This window comes from Lactuca virosa, chromosome 3 (assembly GCF_052849685.1).
Source record: "Lactuca virosa cultivar CGN04683 chromosome 3, Lactuca_virosa_CGN04683_v6, whole genome shotgun sequence".
Classification (NCBI taxonomy): Eukaryota; Viridiplantae; Streptophyta; class Magnoliopsida; order Asterales; family Asteraceae; genus Lactuca; species Lactuca virosa.
In genome coordinates, this window is record NC_136428.1 from 317,069,615 (window position 1) to 317,075,614 (window position 6,000).

The 6,000-nt window shown below is 32.6% G+C and overlaps 1 pseudogene; it reads left to right on the forward strand.

The window, feature by feature from the left end:
• The first annotated feature begins 2,160 nt into the window (after positions 1-2,160).
• LOC145164719 (DNA damage-binding protein 1-like) lies at positions 2,161-5,359 on the forward strand (annotated as a pseudogene).
• The last annotated feature ends 641 nt before the right edge of the window (positions 5,360-6,000 follow it).

Genomic DNA, 6,000 nt, shown 5'->3' on the forward strand with positions numbered 1-6,000 from the left:
TAGGCCACATTTTTATCGAAAAAAAAAACCGAATATACCGTTGTTTTCGATTTTTCGTTCTCTTTGCATATAGATCCATGTTGATATATAAAAAACGATTTTTTTTTGAAAAAACTCACCTCATTTTGTTAGTTTTTCAATTTTTAAGTTTATTTTTATAAAAAAAAATTTACCAAAAATATTAATTTTTTATGCTCTATTAATAAACATCAACACCGACTAAAAAAAACATCGATCAGTGTAGATTCACACTGTGAATCTAAACTGTAAATATTTCAATTTATAACATTCACAATGTGAAAAAGTTCGATCAGTTTAGATTCACATTGTGAATCTGACTTACTATTATACACACTGTGAATCTGAGAATGTTTACAATATGAATTTGAACACCTTCACAATGTGAGTCTGAACTAAAATATCATTTTTTTAACATAAATATGAATCTATGTTTAAAGAGTACCAAAAAGTATGAATTTTGATATATTTATTAATTTTTTTCTATAAAAAATAGACATTTTTTTATATATCAATATGGATCTTTATGGAAAGAAGATGAAAAATCATGAACAATGGTATATTCGGTTTTTTTTGATAAAAAACATGACGTAAAAAAATTAAATTAAAAAAGGAAGTGAGTTTGTTATAATGCGGTGCATGTGCGTCCATTGTAAAAGTCTACAACTCTTCCTTTTGCCTTTTGCCGTTGATCGCTTTAAATTTCGACGTTTTTGATTGGTTCCTTGGTTCCTTTATTAATAATGGTTCTCTATTAACTTGAATATATATATATATATATATATATATATATATATATATATATATATATATATATATATATATATATATATATATATATATATATATATACACACATTGAGCATGTATTCTTCTTGATGCACAACTTTTTCATGTAAATGATTCAATAATATGGTTCGATGCACATATAGTTTTTATGTAATTCGCTAATAATTGTAATTTTTGCTCTAATTATATCTTGATACATCGATCATGTAGTCTTCTTAATGCAGAACTTTGAGGACGAAATATAAACCGTGTATGATGGTCTTTCTTAACAAAGACACTTAGTATTTTTTTTTCAACCAATCACAAATGATTGAGATCAAAATTGTATAGAAAATCTTTGGTTTTGTACAGGGATCCACCAACTACATTTTAGACTCAAAACTTTAGAGTCTCCATTCAACTACAATAATATTCAAGACATTTAATTTAATAATGAATAGCTTATGTAGCTTACAAGGATAAACATTTATCTTAATAAATAATAGATACAATATTATATATTTATTACTAGAATCTTCTAGTAATCTGACATTTGGGTCTTACATGTTTGAAAATGTATCAAAAGTGACACTTGTTATTCATTACACTACTAGAAAACAGCCTTTTAATGACGCGCAAACAATGACACACAATGATAGAGGACACGCATTTGTGCGTGCCCTAAAAACTAATGCGAGTTTTCCAAAATTTTAAGGATAGAGGACACGCATTTTTGCGTGCCCTAAAAATAGTGTCAGAAAAGAAAAAAAAATGCGGAGGGCGCCTTTCATAAAATGTGTGTCATGTAAATGTGTCGCTTTATAATTTTTAAGCGAAACACGCGTTTTAGGCAGGAAATGAAATCGACGAAAATTACCCCCACTTATTGGATCCCAAAAATTAAACCCCCCCCCCCCCCCCGCCTCTTCGACTTAGCAAGAAAAATCCCTAGGGCCTTTATCTTTATCTTCAGCAGTGGGAATACCTAGATCGATTCTTCAGGTTCAACAACAGATTTGTAAATAGCAAACGTATACGATTCTGGATCTTGGCATGATTATGGCGCTTTGGAGCCGACGACGTGAACATCATTTGTGAGAAAAGTTCATACAAAACTCAAGAATTTCTATGGTTTCGATTACTGAGTGAGGTACAGGGAGGTGTAATCGTTTTGGACTCTTTACTAATTGAGTTGAAATTGAACCCTAAAAACTCAATCCACACTTCAAACTTCTCTGATTCTCTCTTCTTCCGCTCCCCAATCTCTGATTCCACTCTGATCGAGCTCTAATAAAGTAACCAACTCTCTAATTTCAGTCTATTCTACCCTCTAGTGATCTAGTCTCCAACCTCCACTACTGTACGGTCTATACAATGTTAAGAACATTGAAGGAGGCAACTCCGTCGGCCAGCCCTCAGGTCTCAACAAGTTCCAAGGTTTGGTTTAGCTATCTTTCTGGTCCCACTTCCCACGCAGGTAATTTCAGTTTGTCACTTTCTTTCTTCTCTTTTAGGTTCCCGGGTATGGGCAAATTCCTACGCTTCGAATCCTACGTGTCAGCAAACCTCTACGCATGAACACCGCCCCCAAAGGGCTTAGTTGTCTTGTGGTGTGATGCTCTTCACGGATGATTACGAAGGCTTTGATTGGTGGTCATCAATTTGCACCATCACCCCCTTGTTCGTTCCTAAAATAAAGACCTTAGAACAATATTATTCTATTCTCTTATCTCCACTTTGTTCTCATTTCTTGTTTGAATTTCTTTAACCTTCGATGGTGTTTCAGATTTTGATTTTTAACAGGAAAATTAGATGACGTTTTTGTTGGATTTGACACTCTCAAACCCTATCTGGTGAGTTAATGACAATTCACTTCCCAAAAAATTGATCATGTTCTTCTTGGATTTGTTGGTCCTGTTTGAATTTGTCTTCAGTATTTGTTAGGAGTCAGATAAGAAGTATTAGTTACCAAAGGAGTGGTAGAAGTAGTCCTACATTCTTGATATTGGTCAAGCACTGAAATCCTAGTATTTGTACCCTTGAAAGATCCCTTCATTCTCTTTGAGATGAAGCATTTTTTGACAGATCAGGGGGAGAGTAGCTTTAGCCACCGGTTTAATTTTTTTCCTTTTTAACTCTACTTCTTAGGCAGATACATAATGCTTTCAGTTGGGAGATTGGTGTGCGTATTGAGCCTGAAAAATTGCAATTGGAGTCTCCTTTGTCAAGTTTAGGGGAGTTTGAGGTGCAACTTCTATAAAAACTATTTTCATATATGTTGAAGGAGTAAAAACTTTTATCACATAATAGTATCATATCAACATCAATAATGTCAAATGCTAATGTAATTTAACATTTTTTTTACATATTGCAGCTTATTAAGTTGAATCTCCAACCTGATACAAAAAGCTCTTATGTGGAAGTTTTAGAAAGGTATGTCAACTTAGGTCCAATTGTTGACTTTTGTGCAGTTGACTTAGAGAGACAAGGTTAAGGGCAAGTTGTTACTTGCTCAGGAGCATATAAAGATGGTTCCCTTCGCATTGTTAGAAATGGAATTGGGATAAACGAACAGGTAAAGAATAAAGAATTTTTTTTGGTAAGACACTAATGCTTAGTAAGTTTGATTATTTAAAAAATTTCATTTTTAGGCGTCTGTGGAGCTACAAGGTATCAAAGGAATGTGGTCACTAAGATCAGCAACAGACAACATTTATGACACATTTTTGGTTGTCAGCTTCATTTGCGAGACTCGAATATTGGCAATGAATTTAGAGGATGAATTAGAGGAAACTGAGATTGAAGGTTTTTGCTCTCAAGTACAAACATTATTCTGTCATGATGCTATCCATAATCAACTTGTTCAGGTATAATTATCTAAATATTTTTTTATTATATTTATACCCCGTTTAATTAAATTTTCATTCTTTCAGGTTACTTCAAGCTCAGTGAGACTGGTAAGTTCAAGTTCAGGAGAGCTACGAAACGAATGGCATGCAGCCAATGACTACTCTATAAATGTTGCCACTGCTAACGCCACTCAGGTATAACCAAGGGTATTTTGGTCTTTTAATAAATAAGTTTGAATAACCTTTTTAATTTCCATAACAAGTGCTATTGGCTACTAGAGGGGTCCATCTGGTTTACCTTGAAATTGGTGATGATGTTTTAGTAGGAAAAAAAAGCACGCAGAACTGAAATATCATATCTCATGTCTTGACATAAACCCCATTGGTGAAAATCCAAATTATAGTAATCTTGTTGCGGTTGGGATGTGGACTGATATTAGTGTCAAGATATTTTCACAGCCCGATTTAAATCTCATCGCTGAAGAACATCTAGGTGGCGAAATAATACAACCATCTGTTCTTCTTTGTGCCTTTGAAGGGGTATGATTCTCATCTCATCTTCATCTTTATCTTCATCTATGAGGGCAAATTTGTAAAAAGTGTTTAATGTTTAATTACATATACCTTACTTGTTGTGTGGACTTGGGGATGGACATCTTTTGAACTTTTTACTCAACACAAGCACATGGGAATTAATAGACAGGAAAAAGGTGTCACTTGGGACACAACCAATAACTTTGAGGACATTTTCATCAAAGAGTACAACTCGTGTTTTTGCAGCCTCTGATAGATCAACAGTTATATACAACAGTAATAAAAAATTACTCTACAACAATGTAAACCTGAAAGTCAGAAGATCCGTTAGCCTTTCGTTCTTAAACTGTTTGCTTGATTTTGCTGGTATGGAGAGGGGTATTTCTATCTTTTTTTGCATTTTTTGTGTTAACTTATAATGGATCCATACCATATGATGCAAATTATTAGGTTGATATTTTTTTTTCTGTTATACAATTCTACTTTCTTCTTTCAAAATGCTCTAATAGGTGTAGTATGTAAACTATTTATTATCAAATAAACAAATCAATATGAAAACCTCTCAAATATAAGTAAAATGTTGGTTGATATTTTTTATTTTTTTCTTGTTTTCAGGGAGTGGGTTAGCTGGAATGAGCAAAGGGGGTGGGTTGGCCTTTTGTTTTTTTGTTAAATGTTAATCGTTACTGAAAAGAAAAAAAAATCAAAATTTAATTTTGATTTATTTGATGTCTCGTGTCTTGCAGATTCATGGTGGGAAAGGGAAAAACAAACATAGACAAATTTACTTGGGTGGTAGTGCTCAGCAGGTTGGTGATTCCATAAAAAAATAGCAACTTTTAGTTATCAAAATAAGATTAATATTTTTATAATACAAATTTGATTAAAATCAGTTTTAATTTGATGTGAAATAGGTTGCTTTGGCAAAGCAGAGAGTTGATGAGTACATATTTACTCAGATGATGCAGGAAACTGGTGGTCAGCAGTCCATGTAAGTTTAAAAGTTTAAAAGCAGATCAAGAAATAGCAATGCACTTTCCATAAAAAAAATTATAAATTATATTCTTTGAAAATTTTGCTAGATTGGTAGATTTAAAAGTAGAATGTCCTAATAAGAATTAATTTTAAAAGTAGAATGAAAATGACAAGTGATTTTGTGTTGTGTTTACAGGGTTGATGAAAGTGAATAGCTCTAGAGTTAGAAGAGGAAAAGAAAGCTCAAGCTGAAAGAGATAAGATGCTACAAATGCAAGTGTTGCCTTCTTCATTTCAATTGTTAGTATGAAACACAGAGTAGATTAGATGAATGCAAATTTATATATTGTAAGAAATATGACATTAAATTTTATGCAATGGATTGTATTTTTTGTATATGGTATTTTATTTCTATTATGAGACATTAAATGCAAATTTAATTTAAAAATTAATAAATATATAAATATATTTTTTTTAAACATTTAAATTTACGATACGCAAAAATATGTGTCATCTTCATTTATGACATGGCCTTTCTTGATAGGAGTTTTAATGATACGCATTGTGCGTCATAAATGCGCGTCGTCTATAGACGACGCGTAAAAGCGTGTCGTCTCTCGTTATGACATGGTCTTCCTTGACGCACATTTGCGTGTTGTCTGAGCGTTTTACGACTCACATTGCGCGTCGTAAAAGGCTGTTTTTCTAGTAGTGTTAGTACAAAATGTATTTAATAGTGTGATAGTTTTTTTTGGTGCGGTGGAAGCTTAAAATCACACCATTAAAACACTTTCGCATTAATAAAGCAAGGAACCGCACCACTTAAAACATATATTGATGCGGTTTTCCTATATAT